The sequence below is a fragment of the Protopterus annectens genome, chromosome 16.part0, assembly GCF_019279795.1.
Source record: "Protopterus annectens isolate FY-2018-M chromosome 16.part0, PAN1.0, whole genome shotgun sequence".
NCBI classification, from domain to species: Eukaryota; Metazoa; Chordata; order Ceratodontiformes; family Protopteridae; genus Protopterus; species Protopterus annectens.
Genome location: NC_056750.1, coordinates 414,678,889 through 414,698,647, shown reverse-complemented (window position 1 = coordinate 414,698,647; position 19,759 = coordinate 414,678,889). Strand labels below are relative to the sequence as shown.

General features: G+C 42.9%; 1 protein-coding gene across 1 annotated transcript in view; it reads right to left on the bottom strand.

The window, feature by feature from the left end:
- The window catches only part of LOC122790418, a 353,039-nt gene that overhangs the window by 209,883 nt on the left and 123,397 nt on the right, over positions 1–19,759 (bottom strand). The gene's annotated exons all lie outside the window — the stretch shown is intronic.

The following is a 19,759-nucleotide window of genomic DNA, read 5'->3' as shown; positions in this document are numbered from 1 at the left end:
TGCACTTTTTGGCATTTAGCTTGAGGCAATGGTTTGGACACCAGGTATCTGTCTCACTGAGACCCTTTTGGAGCATGTCTGTGCCAGCCGAAGAGTCAATTATAGCCCCTAGTTTGCAGTCATCTGTGAACTTGGTCAGCCATAGTCCTCCTGTGCTTGCCTGTACCTCTGAGAAGTATATGCTGAATACGAGGGGTCCTAGGACTGAGCCCTGGGGAATGCCACTTGTAACCGGTTTAGAGTCAGACCTAGTTCCCACAACTCTTACCATGTGGGTGCTGTCCGTGAGCCAGTTGGCAACCCATCTCGTGACGTAGGGGTTTATGTTCAAGCTAGTGAGCTTGTCTATAATACCTGAGTGGGGAATGGTGTTGAAGGCCTTTGCGAGGTCTATGTAGGCTATGTGGACCACCTTTCCCTCGTCTATAGCCTTGGTAACTGTCTCAAAGAAGTCCATCATGTTTAGGAGGCATGATCTGCCCTTAACAAAGCCGAACTGAGTAGGGTCCAGGCTTTGGAGGTTCCCAATGTCTTTGTTAATGAGATCTATGATGATGTGCTCCATAGCTTTGCAGACCAAGCTAGTCAGGCTTATAGGGCAATAGTTCCCAGGGTCCATTGTGGCTCCACCTTTGTAGAGCAGAATAACCGTTGTTGTGCACCACTTTGAGGGCACATAGCCTGTGGAGAGACTGAGTTTAAACAGTGTGTTTAGGTGAGGGGTTAGTTCATCTTTGAGCTCGTGTAGGACGCAGCCTGGGACACTGTCCAGTCCCACTGATGCTGTGTTTTTGGCTTTGGAGAGGGCTGTTTTAACCTGTCTGATTTCAGGGGCACTACAATCTTCTGCTATAGTTATGGGCCCTTTTGAGGGCGAGAGGGGGTGAAGTTTGCATTGAACCTGTCTGCCAGGATGTTGGCTATATCGGTCGGTTCAGTGTATTTTCTGCCATTTTGCACTAACTTTGAGCAGATCTGAGAATTGCCACTTAGATTCTTGACATAGCTAAAGAATGCCTTGTGGTTATCTTTGGAGTCCATGGCAATTTTTCTTTTGAAGCTAGCCTTTGATGTTTTTATGAGGGAATATAGTTTCTTGCTGATACTGATCAGGGATGTCTTCCCTTCTTGGGATTTTACTCTCTTCTGTACTAGTTTCCTACTTCTATTGTATAGCTTGTTTATGGCAGGGGTCCACCAGACTGGTTTCCTTTTCTTGGAGGAGTGAGTCTTGGTTTTGTTTGGGATAGCATGATCCATGCATTATTGTAGGTGCCCGTAGAGTGCATTAGTAAAGGATTTTGCAGCTTGGACAGTGTTATCCTTTAGCATGGGGGCTTTGAAACTTCCCACCTCGGTCTTAAGTAACGTGAAGTTTGCTTTTGAAAAGTTTTTCACGGTGGTTTCTTTGACCGGGGGTGGTGGCGGAATGTGGATATCCAGAGTGATTAGTTTATGGTCAGATCCAACCAGCGAGGGGTTGACCTCCAGTGTGGAACACCAGTCGCCCATGTTGGTGATGACCAGGTCCAATATGTTGTCACCTCTGGTGGGGGTGTTGACCAGCTGATCCAGGGTATTTGAGTTTATAAATTCTAGGAAATGTTGGGCAAGGGAGTTTGTACTTGAATAGTTCTCCCAGTTAATGTTTGGGTAATTGAAATCACCCAATATCTGGGTATTTGGTAGGACCTTTATGTTTCACAGTGTTTCCAGGAATGCAGAGTGGGGGTCCTGGGACATGGTGGGTGATCTGTAGCAAGCTATAATTTGAATAGCAGTTTTGCCCATTGTTAGTTGCACGTGGATGATCTCTAAAGCATCGTGCTGTGCCACTAACCTGGAGGTGTGGATATCCTTGATGAATATGGATACTCCCCTGCCTTTTGTACCCGAAATGTATGGTATGAGTTGTAGCCTGGTAGTGCTGGGGTGCTCTCTGGAGCCTTAAACCAGGTTTCTGTTACTGCATATATATCAATTTTCTCCATACTGAGGAGTGCCTCGAGTGTGTGGATTTTGAGGTTTAGACTTCTGGCACTGAGTAGCATTACCCTCAGGTTTTTGTTACTTGTGCTATTTACGGCGGTGGGTTTGTCTTTTGAGCCTTGCCTAACCCTATGGGGGTGGCAAGAGCCTTGGCCAGTATTCGAAAGCCTAAGGGTGACAGGTGCAAGCCATCTCTAGTGAAGCAGCGTGGCTTGTCAAACATGTCATCCCAGGCTGACAGACACTGGATCCCCTTTTAACGACACCAGAAAGGGAATTATTAGTTCAGGTATGCTGTCTGGTCTTGTGGAAGGTGCATTTTTAATTTCATTTATGGCTGCAATTCTATCTGTGTTACATAAAGGATGTCTAAACCATATGTCTATAGCACTGTAACATGTGGTATTTATTTATTCCTTCATTCATTTATGTATTTGTTGATTGGGATACACCAATGATTCCACTGGATGGTTTTCAGGCTCTGCCCAGGGTTTACATCAAACAGTAATCAGCAAGCAAAATATAAAAACATTTATTTGCTGCAGCATGTGGCTGTCTTTTTGCTTTGTGGTCTACTGTCTGAAGATCATTTTTAGTACTATAAAGTAGAAGAATGCACAAACTACAACATGAAGATTAAAAAATAACATCTGCAGAATATTATACAAAAGTATAAAACTGTATAATACCTACAACCCATGGATGTGTGTGAGTGATGCTTGGTTGACTCGTGGCTGAATTTGCTTTCACCTTTGTCACCATACTATGCCAACATTTGATAAACCAAGTATCAATGACGCCCACCTATGGGTTATTGCTGAATGATTTGTACATGAACTGAAATGAGTCAAATGTATATTAATTTGACTACCTAAGTATTGTTGTCTGAGTATGCAATTATCGTTGTGTACACAGAAATGAAAATAAGATGTACTGGTATTGTTGTAAGGTTGTAATATTTGCTAACTCTTTTTAGCTTGAACTTTTTGCATTAAAAATACAAATGCAATTTAAATAGCATATTACATGTTGTGCTAATGTATTTATTTATATGAATGTATTTCCTTTTATTTAGTTGGGCGGCCATGGTGGTGCAGTGGTTAGCATTGTCGCCTCACAGCAAGAGGTTCTCCAGTTCGATTCTCGGCTGGGGTGCCTTCTGTGCAGTCTGCATGTCCTCCCTGTGGTCGTGTGTGTTTCCTCCGGGTGCTCCGGTTTCCTCCCACATCCCAAAGACATGCAGTAGGTGAATTGGACACTCTAAATTGGCCCTAGGTGTGAGTGTGTGCATGTGTGTGCCTTCTGTGGAAGGTTGGGCGCCGGGATGGCAACTTGACACCGTAAAACTCCACTGCCAATCATGAGCGGACAGATGATCCGCTGTGGCGACCCCTAACCGGGAAAAGCTGAAAGAAGATTTCCTTTTATTTAGTTACACATTCTACTATTTAGCAATGGCATTGCATTTTTATGATTTTGTTTTTGGTTTGTAAGCTGGATCCATGAACTTGGCTGGCATTGTAATATGTAATAAGAAGTTATGTACCTACCATAATGTTCCATGTTAGTTGTCTTCTTCTCGCCTTCTTTCTTGCTGGATGGGTTCGGAGCCATTCCTCGGCTCTGACTCGGCAATCTACTAAAGCTCGAGAGCTATTTACTGGCTCGAGGCCCTCCTTATATCCCACAATGCTAGGCATCAGATCCCCAGATCTCGTTTGGCAGAGCTAACACCAAGGAAAGATTCAAGGACACCTGTCCAACCACAAGGAAAACTATAGTACAAAGACAGAGGAGGACACAATGTACATCAGAGCTGTCCAGAGAAAGAAGGCCCCAAAAGGGGACTCTTCTCGGTCTGTCCAGGCTAGGGGGATGGAGGGTGGGATGCAAGAAAGAAGGCGAGAAGAAGACAACTAACATGGAATGTTATGGTAGGTACATAACTTCTTAATGTTAAGTTGTCTATCTCGCCTTCATTCTTGCTGGATGGGACAGCGTCCCTAGCACCTTAGTCCTGGGTGGCTCATCGGAACAGACTCTTGAGCACAGTGGAACCAAACTCAGCTTTATTCCTAGAGGCCACATCCAACATATAATGTGAAATGAATGTATGAGGAGTGGCCCAAGTGGCTGCGGCACAAATAGATTCCATTGGTTGTCTTGCTTGAAAGGCTACCGACATAGCAAATGCTCTGGTGGAATGACCTTTAGGTTTAGCAGGGAGTTGTTTATGTCTGAGTTGATAAATCAAGGTAATAATAGAGGACAACCACCTGGATAAGGTTACTTTGGAAACTGGCCGTCCTTGTTTGCCCTCAGCATAGGATAGGAAAAGTTGGTCTGATTTTCTTATTTGCTTTGTCCTGTCCAAGTAGAAACATAATTGCCTGTGAACATCCAAGCTGTGCAAATTTTGTTCAGCTTTGTTCTAATAGTTAGGAAAAAATACGGGCAGATCAATAGACTGATTCAGATTTGTTTCAGAAGGTACCTTGGGTAAAAATGAAGGATTAGGCCTAAGTGAAACTCTGTCCTTATGAAACACAAGATAAGGAGGACGAATACAGAGGGCTTGAAGTTCCGAAACTCTCCTAGCTGATGTGATGGCTACCAAAAAGAGAGTCTTCCAGGAGAGCAATTTTAAGGAACAGGAAGCCACTGGTTCAAAGGGGGGGAGAATCAAGGAAGCCAGTATCAAGTTCAAGTCCCATGGAGGTGGGGGATCTCTGACCGGGGGCCTAAGTGACAAAGTTCCTTTGAGAAAGGCCTTGCAAAGTTTGTGGGACATGATGCTGGTTTCTGACAGGCTAGCATGGAAATTTGCAATAGCAGCTAATTGGACCATAATGGTGGCAGAGGAGGAACCAGCTTGAAAGAGCTCTGCTAAAAAATCTAAAACATGATGGACAGGGGCTGTAAAAGGGTCAATATTCCTAGCCTCTGCCCAGAACGAGAAACGTTTCCAATTACTAGCATAAGTCTTCCTGGTGGCAGATTTCTGCGAAGAAAGGATGATTTCACGCACTGGCTGAGAAATTAGCAGAAGCCTGGCTAAAGTTGGAAGTGGAGCAAACAAGCTGTAAGGTTGAGAGACTGAAGGGACTGGTGCAGCCCGCCCGACTGATGGACCAAGAGGTCTGGCACTGGATCCAGATTCCACGTCTGCTCCAGCAGGTGGCGATGCAGGAACAGGAACCAAATTTGTCGAGGCCAGTAAGGGGCAATGAGGATCATCCTGGATCCCAAAGTGGTTGCCTTCTGAATTAGCTTGGGAATTAGGGGAAAAGGTGGAAATGCGTACAGAAGACCCCGGGGCCAATCGTGAACTAGAGCATCTCTGGGGGAGTGGCCGGGAAGGGAGAAGAGAGTGAAGAAGTCATCGCACTTGCTGTTGAGAGGGGTTGCAAAAAGGTTGCAGCAAGGTTGACCCCATCTGCGGATGATTTTATCCGCTACTGATTGATTGAGAGACCACTCGTGAGGCATGAGAATAGCTCTGCTTAGCCTGTCCGCTATAACGTTGGACCTCCCGGGGATGTGCGTTGCTATCAGAAACCATTGAGAGGAGATCACCCACTGCCAGAGTCTGAGTGCTTCTCGACATAAGGGATAGGACTTGGTTCCGCCCTGCTTGTTGATGTACCACACTACAGACATATTGTCTGTCTGAATTGCAATAGTCCCAGTGGGTAGAGAGTCCTGAAGAGCTTGCAACACCAAAAGTACCGCTCTCATCTCCAAGACATTTATGTGCAGATGGTACTCTAGAGGTTGCCAGGTGCCTTGGACAGTCCTACCCTGAAAATGTCCCCCCCACCCAATCAGAGAGGCATCTGTGGTCACTGTGGCAACAGGAGGAGGAAGAACACACGGTCTGCCCTGGAGTATCAGAGGGGAGACCATCCACCAAGCTAGGTGGTCTTTGCATGATTGAGTGATTATTATCTTGTGAGACATTGGAAGCTGTTGAAAGGACCATTGAGTAAAAAGCATCCACTGAAGAATCCGCATGTGAAAGCAAGCCAGGGGAACTAGTGTGATTGCTGCTGCCATGAGGCCCAAGGTCTTTAGTACAACTCTGGCCTGAATCCTGTTGCACTGTAGTAAGACTTGCACATGTCAGCGGATTTCTGAAACTCTGTCGAGAGGAAGCCTTGCAGACAGATCTTTTGAATTTAAGATTGCGCCTATAGAGATAATAGACTGAGAAGGTGACAATACAGACTTTTCGAAATTTATTGATATACCTAGCTCGGTGCAAGTTTGGATGGTATAATCCCTGGCTCGCAGTAGTTGATGCCTGGTGGGAACAGTGAGGAGCCAGTCATCGAGATATGGAAACACCTGGAATCCTCCCCGTCTCAGGTGAGCCGTAACCACTGCCATGCATTTGGTGAACACCCTGGGGGCTGTGGTGAGACCAAAGGGCAGGGCTCTGAATTGATAGTGACTGGCTCCCAGCCGTAAGGGGAGAAACCTTCTGGAGCACCTGTTCATTTTGATATAGTAGTACGCATCCTGAAGATCTATGGAGCACATCCAATTGTCCTGACCCAAAAAGGGTAGAATGGACTGGAGCGTGACCATCCGGAACTTTGTTCTTTGAACAGACTTGTTTATCCTGCTGAGATCCAAAATGGGTCTCCAGTCCCCTGTCTTTTTTGGCACCAAAAGGAACTTGGAGTAGATTCCGGATCCTTGCTGGTCTGCTGGGACTGGCTGGATGGCCCGTTTGTCTAGCAGTTTTGAAATTTCTAGTACTGCCCATTCCCTTAGACTGGGTGGAACATCTGGAAGGCACTTGGTTGTTTGTACCGGGGTGTGGACAAAGGGAATCTTGTAACCCTCGGATATGATAGACCGTACCCATTTGTCTTGTGTGAGGAGTTGCCAGGCTTCTGGGTACAGTGACAATCTACCCCCGACTGCCTCCGAAGGCGGACAGTCGGGCAGCCCCTCAGGGGTGCTGAAAGGGTTTGTCAGAGAACAATTCTCTGCTACCCTGATTCTACGGGCCCCCTCTGCCCCTCGGGCGGCATCTATTATTGTTCCCTCCCCTGCCCCTGGAGGGAAACTCACCACGTGTGTCAGGCACGACACCCTGGGGTTTCCAAAACCACATTTTTCCACTCTACTGACCCTTGGGGTATGGTCTAGAGGGAGTGGAAAAACGGACTCCCACGGCAGAGAGAGTTTTGCCTTCTTGCTCACACCTGGTAAGGGTATCTTTCACCTGTGGTCCAAACAGAGCCGAACCATCAAAGGGGGTATTGGTGAAGGACGCCTTAAAGGGGTCAGCAAAGTTGCATAACCCTTAAAGGGGTCAGCAAAGTTGCATAACCGCATCCAGGTATGTCTTCTCAAAGCCACGTCTGTACCTGCGGCCCTACTCGCCCCATCGGCTGCATAAGAAATCAGCCGCATGGAGGAGTTGATGATAGAATTAAGGGTCGCCAGCTGGAAGTTTATCTTGTCTTGAGCCCCAGGAGCTGATGGATCCTGAAGGGTATCACCCAGTTCCTTAAGAAGATCCCTTTGGAGACGGGTGAAATGGCACAGATAATTCATCGACCGCATAGAGAAGGTCACTGAGGAAAACACCCGCTTCCCGTACCTGTCCATTGTCCTAGATTCTTTATTAGGTGGATGGACAGGCACCGAAGGGTCAGCCAACTCCTTCTTTGTGGCTGCTGCAACCACCATGGCATCAACAAGGACACCTTTTGTCAAAAATTGCTTGTTGGGTGGGGTTGTAATACATTTAGTGGGCCTACGGGGAGTTGGTTCCACTGTGCCCGGGGCTGACCATGCCTTTCGAGCCACCACTTCCATTAGTGGGTCGAAAGGCGGAGACACCCAGGAGGTGGAAGGGCGAGAACCAAATGCATCCAGGTAGACTGACTCGTCCTCCGAAGGGTTAAGGGCAGTCCAGTTCCCCCTCTGCTTAAGGATTTCTAGGATGTCTGAAAAGGAGACATCCTCAGAGGGCGATCTTGGGGACCCTTCTGAATCCTCCAAGTCGGTATCAGACATGACTGACTCGGGGGAGTCGACATGTTTCCTCTTACATTTTCTCTTCCGGGGGGGGGGCTCCTCCGAAGGATTGAGGGAGGCCTTGGAAGAGGAAGATATGCCCAAAGGGGCGACCTGGAGCGTTTGCTCTCCACGCTTGGGGTCAGGAGGGTGGACAGAGACTGATGCAGGCACCATGGGGGGAGGAGCCGAAGGGGCTGATCGAGGGGCTGACTCAGGAGTCAGCACACTCCTCATGACCTCAAAGGCACCCCTGTCAGGCAGAGCAGAAGGTACCCGCTCCGAGGAGACGAGAACCCCTGTCGGCACCAAGAGGGACAGCTCCAAGGCCGATGTCGGGGCCAAGCTCACCTGCGCCGATGCTACGAGAGGGAGAACGGGGTCGGACAAGGGTCCAATGCCACTTGCCCCCTCGGAGCTGACAAGGGAGTCTCGGCGCCCAGATCCCTCCAAGGACGGAACCAAGGAAGAGATTGGAGCCGACGAAGGAGCCGAAAGGTGTGGTATCGGTTCCGACGTCACCAAGATTCATGCCCCAACCGGCTCCGGCTCCGAACACAAGGAGGGAGTTGGAGGAGGAACTGCTGTAAATACCAGGACAGCCACAGTCTGTTGAGATCCGCTGGTTAAAACTTTGGCCAGGGCCTGCGACTTAAGGAGTCTGCTGACCACCCTCTCTAGGTCATGATCAGATAGCCTGGAAGACCGAGATGAGTGGGACCTATGGCTTTTCTCAGATTGGAGTAATGGTGACCTCGGAGCTGAGTGAACCGATTCTAGGGAAGGGGACCTAGAACATTTTCGGCTTGAAGACGGTTCCAACAGTAAAGTCGGAGCCGACTGAGGTCTAGAGGTGTCGGCTCCAGCCGGAGCCGATGAGGAGGCAGGTGCTCCACCAGGTGACGGCTCTGAACTGGGAGCCGACGGCTTGGCGGGCTTAGAGGATTTACCCGACGAAGGCTTGGTCGGGGATCCTTCTGGCTTAAGTAAGCCTCTCAGGATGAGCTTGGTCCTACGCTCCTGCAGGACTCTCGGGCTGAAGGCATGACAGACTGAGCAGGAGTCCTGCAGGTGTAGGGGGCCCAAGCAATAAACGCAAGAACTGTGACAGTCTGTCAGAGACATCTTCTGACAGCACAAGTCACACTTCTTAAAACCTGAGACTTTGGTATCCTTAGACATGATGGATACCAAAGAAAAAAGTCTCTAGTACTTACACAGAACACACACATACACACGCACTAGTTAAGCTAACAAAATTAAACAATTACACAGTTAACTATATATAAATATATATATACAAGTCTACAACTGTAATAAAGTAAAAGAGCTAACACTACCCTATAACACAAGGAAAGGGAAGGGAGATTAGCCACTGAGAAAAAAAGGAGGGGGAAGGGAAGAAACTCTCTAAACGAGTTTCTAAGAGGGAATATTAGGGAGTAAACAGAGAGTAAACTAACCGGAAAGTTATAAATATAAGAAAAGGTTATCGAGAAAAAACTAAAGTTAACTTTTAATATATATATATATATATATATATATATAAAAAAGATTAATACGACCTGGAGCCAAGTAAATCGCAACCTCGTAACCTCGTAGCTGAAGCAGCAAATGAGATCTGGGGATCTGACGCCTAGCATTGTGGGATATAGGGAGGGCCACGAGCCAGTAAATAGCTCTCGAGCTTTAGTAGATTGCCGAGTTGGAGCCGAGGATCGGCTCCGAAACCATCCAGCAAGAATGAAGGCGAGATAGACAACTTAACATCAATTTTTCTTTGTTTTCACATTGCCAAATTTATTGCTTAAGTATGTGAAGTAAAATGTGCTGTTTTATCTATTCAGATGGTTAGCATTAAAGACTAAACACTTTTAGGGGGGCCAGACTGGATGTTAACACAATGCAGTTAAGTGGCATGTTTACCATTTATAGCAAACGAAAAGGAATAACATAACTGCATGAGCTATACTTTCACAAGTCACTTACTTTTTGGTTTCTTTTTAACAGATAATGCAGTCTATTAACATCAAAACATAATACCAAGGAGACTGCTTGTAAGTATAAGATCAACAGCTGATACTCTAGTACCACAACCTCTTTTCAAGAAATTACTAGGTGAAAAAAATCACCCACAAGATTTGCCCCTACATCATGAAATTCACTCCCCTGTTAGCTTCAAATCACAAAACTGATTATACTGCATTCAGAAAATCTGTATTGTATCACCTATAGGGAGATTATAATGCTGCTTTTCAGGGACGTTGGTTAATAACTCCTACTAAGAATACATCATATGATGTATCCACTCTGCTTAATCTAGATGCCAAGAACTGTGTAGATATCATTAGACCTTAATGCTGTCTCTTTCCTTTATCTCCCTGAAGTACTATATAACAAAGCTCTAGTCTGTTAAATTCAACCACTAAAATTATCATCTAAACATGCTAGGACAGCAATGCCTTCTTTTATCCCTTGATCCCTGTCTGCATGTAGTTCTACCTCATGTGTATGCTACTGTCTTTCTGCTTCTGTTTCTCACTATTCCTTCACATATTCTGATATTTTATTTTTATCCGACTTACTGTCCATCTTTCAACAACACTAATCCATGGTGGGGGGGGGGGTTCCTGAAGGAACAATGATGTGTACACCTCTGTGTACATGTTCCAGTCCTTTTTGCTATTCAGCAAACCCCCCAACATGGAACTGCATGGTGCTCTAGCATGAAGTAGTGCAGCAAAGCTTAGGGCTGGCTCCATGGCTGTGCTAAATGCTAATGATACAGTCTGGTGAAGAGAAGTATGCTAATTAGTCATGTGCACTCTCCCGTGGAACCACCTCCAGGAGGGCATCTATATGTCTAATGATTCAATAAATCACTCAGCTATGTAGATCAGCACAGTCACCCAAAATGCCATATTCAATAACTTACCACAACCGTGGTACTGGGATTAGTGGGTGGAGGGAGACACCAGACACCAGGGATGACTATTTACGCAAGAGCCTTTATGACACCGACATTACTACAGAGATTGGGAGGAGAAGAGGCCACTAGACACCAAGAATGACTATTTACTTAAGAGGCTTCATGACGCTGACATTACTACAGAGACAGGGGGAAGGGGAAGACACTATACACCAGGGATGACTATTCAATTAAGTGTATTCATGGCACTGACATCACAAAGGGGATCGGGTAGTGGGGGAAATACTGGACACTAGAGATGACTATTTACTTAAGTGCCTTCACAGCACTGAAATCACTATGGGGATTGGATTGGAGTTAATGACTAGACACCTGGGATACATTATACTTAAGTGCCATAATGGCAGATTAACTGGCATCACTATAGGGATGGGGGGTACTACACACATCACTAGTGATTATACAATTGTGTCATAATGCCACATAAACATGGAAGGGGAGACAAGTCAGGGGGAAGTTACAGGGACTGTGGTGTGTTTATCTGTGTGTTTGAATGCATACGTGTTTATGTGTGAGAAAGTCACTGTGGGGGGATGTCTAGGCCTACACAAGGAGCAGTTTACTACTACAATGTGCAGATCAAGAATAATCTGCATGTCACAGTAGTAATTATAATTCAAATACAAGCAAATTAGCTGATAATGAGGTCTTACCTCATCATTGCTAATATGTCTCTGAATCACAACTTACTGCATCATGGGAGCAGGCCTTTCTAGTGAGAGATGTATGGCTTTCACTAGACCCTTTACTGAATTCCTGGGATAGTCTATCTCATTGAGTTTCTGCTATACATATATTTTCAAATGCTATTCCTTTCACCAATATTACACCTCTATTAAACTGAAGCAATACCAAAGTCTGTTAATAGAAAATTCATCCATGTGCACACTGTAAGCTCTGTTAAAAATTAAAACAACACAATTAATGCATTGTTACTGGTGCAACAGGCAGCACACTCAGCATTAGTGCTGAAGACTGTGGTTCTATTCTCACACCAGGTAGATGGATTGCTGATACTACAGTGTAATATAAAAGGGTTGTTAGACTCCTGAGTATGTTGTCCTTTGGATGAGACATTAAACTGAGATCCCATCTACTTGAGCTGGTGGTAGCTCAGGTGGGTGTAAAAGATCCTAAGGCACTTATCAAAAAGAGAAGAATAATTTCACTGATGCACTGGCCAAATTTCTCCTTGTAGTATAAAATACCACCTGGGGTCTCTCCTGAAAAGAGACCATTAGCCTAGTGGGACTAACTTGGTCAACAAATGATAAATAAAATAAATAAATACAAGAGTATACTTTGAAACACTATTGTTGTTTCACATGTTAATTTATACTTATATAAACATATTACCGTGTATTTGCATTGCCTAAAGCTTTGGGCTGTGGCTAAAAAAAGGTCCTTGAATCAACTAACTGCCATATCAACACATCAGAAATAAAAAAAATTAATATATGGTAATGATAATGAACTGTATCAGACTTTTTTCAAGAATGGCTTTGAGTTATAAAAGACATTTTATGTATGCTATTTTGTTCAGTCTACAAGGAGTGAATTGCATCCAAAAAAATGAAACATCAAATCAACATAAAAAAAAAAAATCAGTCAGCCCCAGGACAATTTTTTGATGCAAGTTTTATCCATGTTAAAGGTGGCTTCTGCTTGTTTTGGTTTTATATCAGAATCACAAAAAATAAATCTGGACAGAAAGAAAATAATAACAATATATTAAATAAATTGGAACATCTACTATTCAACTTCTGGAAAAAATAATTAATTTACAAAAACAAATCATCTTTGCTACTATGCACAGCAAATAATGTCCACAACACCCTCTAACTAACAAGTAAAATGGTGATTCAAAAATATTTTGGACACAATTTGTCAGATGTGTGCAAACAGAAGAACTGATAAACAGAAACGTTCCTGGTAAACTAATCTGCTAAAGGACAACAAACACTGAGGACCAAACTCCTTTTCAAATGGGAAGATACGGCAATCACAGTGAACAGTAAAATGCATTTCTCCATGTTCATATACACATAAACAAGCCCATGTACAACATAAGCACAAAAACAAAAACACAAAAGCACAACAGCAGAGTACGAGCCAACTGAAGGCACAAAGTTTCATTAGACATGTACAATTCAACATGATGGCGATCACGGTGACTGCAACCATCAGCACTCTCCACACTGCTGCCAGTTCCATCTCTAACATCAGCAACATCCAAAGTCCCAGTCAGGCCCCCTCCGATCAACAGAACCTCAAGTCCAGATTTAATCAGACTGACATATAAAGGTTGGGTTTCTGCTACTTGTATTCAGCACAACTGTCACCACCTGAAGGCCAGAATGGCCACAACTAGTTCAACAATCTCCCCACAATCTTTACCATCCATGCTGTCTCATCATGCATGCCTCATTTCCAACACCAGTAACATCCCTAAAAACTCAGTCCGGTCCCTCTGACCAGCAAAAAAATTCCATATCTGATCTGATCCGATCCCTCAGCAGACAAAAGTCGGGTCACCGCCAACTACATCCAGTGCAACTCACTACCCAAACACCTAAACTGCCGTGACCAGCACAAGATCTCTAAACACAGCAAATCCAACAAGAACCATGGCTGCAGACAAATTGCACACCCGATGAAGTCAGAATGGACTCCCCAGACAAACAACAGTTTGACAACCTACACAAATTCAACACAAAATCCACGTCAGGAGATGGAGAAACCGCTGCCACATGAGGCCATCTTTCCTGATGGCACATCAGAAGTCATGCTGCTAAACAATTAACTTTCAATTTGACTAATGATTCAGGTGGCTTTTTAAGACAAAAAGACACTTAATTAAAAGTTTTGACATACTACTACACAAAAACATTGTACAAATAACTATTCAGTGTAGAAACAGTTAAATAGCCAGGAGAATTAATAAAGGACTCAGATCTTGGACAAAGCAAGAAAAGCTGGGTGCTCTGGGTCCATAATATACAGTTTCTACTGTTGCACCTTATTAGAAACCTAAACTCACATCCCTTTCTAATAAAGTTTGCAAGGTCTGTATACATTTTCATAGGGAATACACTGAAAGGTAGGAATTCATAAAAATAATTGTGTACACCTTGAGGTAACCTTTATGAATGCATAGACAACTCTGCTACAGTGCTGTTGCTGTCTATGCATTCAGAAAGGTTATTTGAGGTGTTCAGGGTAACCTTTATGAATCCCCCCAATTTTTTAAATAATCTGTATCTTTATATAACAATGTATAACACACAGACAAATGAAACTCTTTGCATCAGTACCCATTTGTCCGCTTCACCTGCTAGTTTAGACACCTGATGGACTTTCAAAGATTCCAGTTCCTTCAAACTGATACATTCCTTTCTTGCTAAATTATATGCAGGTTTATGTGCCTTAAATTCTTTTAAGTGATACTTCAACAGTTTCAACAGAATTGTTTCAAGCATATTAATAGAACTTCACAAGTTTTTCCCCCCTCTTGCTTAATCCCAAGGCACTCATACTCCAGTGCTCCACGCCCACTGGAAAGTCTGCCTGCCTGATCTATCACTACCTTGATTTGCTGCAAACTAATATGTGTCTAGTGCAGATCTTAATGGTGTCTAGTGGGGAGGGGGGTCTCAGCCATCAACCATCAGCTGGGTGATTTTTACTTTATGAGTTACCTTAGTTACTTTCCCCGCACCATTCTCTTACTCTCCTCAACTCAAATATCCAAAGGTTGCTCTCGTCTTTGGACTATGCCTAATCTCAGGGAGCATCATTAACAAACACTCTCCCCCCAGGATGTTCATGCCCATCCCGCCTGTCCAACACCTCAGACGTCCAAGATGTAAATGAACCTGGTTCACCTGGGCCATTGTTGGGGCTTTATCCCTTTATGCCATACCTCAGAACACAATTTTAGTAGGTAAAGTCACAATGAACCTTTAAATCAGGCAACTGCAGAAAACTGCATCCATTTCAGAAAATATTAGAACTTAACATGATTTTGGTGTCCAACTCCACAATGCCCAATTGCTTCAAATTCCTGAGAGTTTCAAATTCAGTTCATCTCCAGAACTACTATGAGCATCGTTATCCATGATATTCACTACAGTGTCATGCACAGTATCACAAGACCTAGTTAAAAAAATGTTAAAGGAACAATTTATGGAATATCTGCAGAGAGCTACATAGAAGTTCACATTATTTAACTGATTTGGCATTGCCTGATTACTTGGATGGAGTGACAGTCTTTTGATTGTTTGGGGTCAAATACTTGTTCAATACAGATTCCAAAGATTAAGAACCATTTATATGCTCATCCATAAGGTATTCATTCAATTTAAAAATGTGTATTACCACACTATCAAAAGAGACACTGTAACTAGAATGCTGATTCCCTGATGAGCCACCAGAACAACTAAAAATTCCACAACAGGAAACATGGCTGCTGTTATATCATCACTCTCAAAGGCTGCCAGGGAACAATACATCTTTGTCATGGCTTTGACTTGCCTTTATCATTATGACAATCTTCTTTCTAGCTCAGAGATATATTAACAGATTTTGGACATCTTACATTTGTAAAAAAAATCCATACATACACTCTTGGGTATATTGTCATTCTGAAATATTTTGTTTAACTTCTGAATGGGAGTAGTCATTTCTTTTGATTAGTACATACAGCCAACCCTAAACACAGTCCATGGAATCTTCTTACAATACGTCATTTACATTTTCAGATAAAGGGGAGGATGGAAAATAGTCCACTCACTGACCACAGGACATGACACCAGTACCTACATATTTTAATAATTCAATATTGCGGTAAAAGTTTAGCTCTGTTCCCACTCTTGTGGTTTCTTTCATCAATTGAAGAATACTGAGTAGATAAAGGGTCTTGCTGGACTAATTTTGCCTTCTTCTATAATATGAAATGTTCAAAAGCCAGTACATCTTGCTTTCTGGGAGTTTTCAAGTTGGAAGTAATGTTGGACAATAGTTCTACTTCTATATTTGTACCATAATCATCAAAAACATATCTTACTACAAAGAAAGTAATGAAAATGTAGAACAAAAGTATTTTTAAAATAAAACCAGCAGGAACATTCCAGGTCTCTGATGAATGAGCCACATTTAAGAGAAATGTTATTTAAATGATGCGTGGAGGTGATGTAAGTTTTACCAATGGAAACTAAGCTGCATTGCTAGATATTGGAGGTACGTCTATGATTAAAATGTCAAGCATTTGTTTGAGCCAGCCCTTGCTGGAGAACTTAAATATCAGAATAGGATTCAATAATCACCTCCAGTTTGCAAATGTCAGATAACTTGGTTAGCCATAGTCCCATAATATCAATTTTCATGTTAGAAAAATATATGCCACAGAAGAGGGGGCCCAGAGCAAAACCCCCATGGGACACAGTTGGCAATGTTTTTCAGTCTAGAGCAAATACTCATAGCCTTAACAGCATGAGCACTATTATATAGTCAGTTGGCTATCTAGTGATCTGTGGGTTAAGGCTGAGTTGGGAGTTTATCAATAGTTAAAGCATGGGAAGAGGTAATGTTGAAGGTCTTGGCAAAGAGCAGTTGGGCAGATTGGAAAGTCTGCCACTGGTCTATACACCCATTAACCTTTCTGACTAATGTAGCCAGGTTGAGCAAGCATGGCCAGCATTTTTCATAGCCAAACTGGTATGCAGCCAGATACACAAGTTCACCAATATTGTTTATTAGTTCAACTATAGCATATTTCATAGCCTTGCAGATGATACTAGTGAGACTAATAGGCATGTAATTTCCATTACAGGGGATGTCTTTATGCAAGGTACCATAACAGATGTCCTTCACTCTGAGGATGTAACCAGTGGAAAGACTACTTAGCACTTTTGAGCAGACATCAAGGGATAAAGTCATAACTCATGGAACTGTTTGGAATGTGTCAAAAGGACTTGGTCCAGAGAGATTTTGGGAGCAGTTGTCTAAATTAGATTTAGAATGGGGGGGGGGGCAATATTGAAATAGGATTTATTTAGAATATTAGCAATGTCCTTGAGGGCAGAGAAGTATGTACCATCACAGAAAAGTTCAGTAGCGAACTTTTGGATACCTCCAAGCTTCCTGATATATCTGAAGAAGGTGTGCTTATTTTTTGAATTGTTTGCAATCTAACTTCATAAATGGCCTTGCATGTCCTAGTGGTATGCTTGAGAAACTTTTGCTTCTAAGTTTAATATACAATTTTGTAATTATGAAATTCAGCTTTTTATGGAGTTTGTTAATATGTAAATTCCACCATACAGTCTTAGTTGTAAACTTATTATGCTTGCATTGGATGGGTACATATTTATCAGTACATCTATCTAAGAGAGAGTAAAATTCAAAAGTGACGGCACCAGCCTTAGGTATAAGGTTTATTGAGGATGTCTGATATTTCTGATTATCACAAAGATCATCAAATAGTAATTAACTGGGTTTGGAATAAATAAGAAGCATTATTAGTGGCACAGAGCGGGTTTTTAGGGAGATGGTCAGACTTTTCTAGGGAGGGGATAAAAATTCAGGTGCTACAACTGGGGGATATGGTACTTAGAACAAGATCTATAATACTGACACATTTGATGGTTAAAGGAACATCACTTATTGGCTGTTGTTCCAGCAACCTCTGGGTGTTTTTGTTCCTAGTGGTATACATTTTCTAGCTTACATATGGATAGCATACATATGGATAGCTGAAGTTGACAATCAGAGAGGTATTTTATTCGATTAGATTTTCTAATGGGTTATGGTATTCTGCATTTAATGAAGGGGGTTCATGGATGCAGATCTCAAATTGGCTGTACTGAGATAATTAATTTTATTGATTGTTCCTAGGCCCTTAACCAGTCCTGGATTTATATAATATAAAATTAGGCAAGAGGGAATAGTGTTACAAATAAATATGGATACTCCTCCTCAGTTTCTGGGAATCTGAATGTATGACCGGCATTTACACTGGAATAGAAGGAGTGCTTTCATTATGGAATAGAAGGAGTGCTTTCATTAAACTGGAAGCAGGCTTCTGTAACTGAACAAACTAACGTGTAATGTGGTAAGTAAGGCCTCAGGTTTTGACATTTCATTGTTTAGGCTTGTGGCATTCAGCAATGTTACCATGATATCATCCAGCTTGGAACTTGCTATGTTGGGATATCCATCAGGAAAACTACTCCTATAAAAGGCAGTAAGGGATACAAGAGTTTTAAACAGATTGTGAAAACCAAAGAGCAAAATGTGCAGGCCAGTCCTAACAAAAAATCAAATGTGGGTTCAGTATTTTATCTCACGTAGAAGCCCATTGGATTCCTCCCAGAATAACATCATTATATTAGCCAACTACTGAAGTCAGTTATTTCACCATTGAGCATGGACATTAGTGTTTGTGACAGTAGATTCAGAGGGGTCAGGTTAACAAAGCTGCAGTATGCAGGAGATGTTGTACTACAAGCAGAATATGAATAGGAACTTTAGAAAATGATAGGAGACTGGAATGCAAAACTGAAAGAAGATAGGTTCATAGATTCATAGGTTCATAGATTAGTACTAGGCTATTTGCCCTTGTGGGCCATTTTAAGCCTAGCCAAGTCTCCCATGTGAGAATCAAACCCTGCACCTTGTGTCTACAAGGTAAACACCTTAACCATTCTGCCATCCTCTGGGATGAAACTGAGTACAAACAAGACAGCTGACATGGCAGCAAATGGAAATTAGAAGAAGATGAAAACTGACATAGAAAGGAAACGGTGGAATAGGTTACCAGCTTCAATTATCTAGCAGGGGTGATTGAGGAGAAGGGAAGTCTGAATGAAAAAGTCAAAACTAGAATCAGAGGTGCTGCAGCTAATTGGCCTAGCATGTTAGGGATAATGTATGGCAGAAGAATGCCAAAAAAGCAGAAAAGTAAGGTGTACATAACACTGGTGTGAGCAGTGCTTCATTGTGGCACAGAAACATGGACACTGAATACTAAGCAGTTGAAGAAGCCTGAAGTGGAATAGACACCTTGGGACAGATACAAAAATCAGAAGATAAAAGCAGAAGACAAAAGTAGTCCCAGTAGCAGAGAAGGTCAAGAAGGGCAGATTATGGTGGTGTGATCACATATGAAGGAAAGTGGAAGAAGATTTGAGAGAAACAGGGACAAGGTCAAGAGGAAACGAGGATGTCCAGCCAAGAGCTGGATAGAGTCTGTGAGATATGACCTGCAGCACTCAGGCATAACTCTCAAAGAAGGTAGAAGACTGGCACAAAACTGAGAGAGGTGGTCAGAGTGGACACAACATCCTCCAACCCTGTGTAGAAAAACTGGGGTTAAAGATAATAACGGTGAAAGAAAAATGCTGCATAATACCAGTGCTTTCTATTTTTGAAGACATAAGACAGCTCACAAATGTCTCTCTGCATCTTCCCTAATGTGGAATACCTAAAATTGTTTGCCTCCCATGTGGGCAACTGCAAGGTCATGCTCATGTTTGCTGGGACAATTTCCCCTTGGGTCTCCACTGAAAATGGGTTGCTTACCATCAATGCAATGCAATAGTTAACCTTTTCGGTATTATAATTATTTTGCACTGCGACTGTTATTTAATATTTGTATATTGACACTATCATTACTTATGTTTGCTGGGGCTTTTCCTCTCGGGTCTTCACTGAAAATGGGTTTGCAAACTCAGATGAACTAACCCA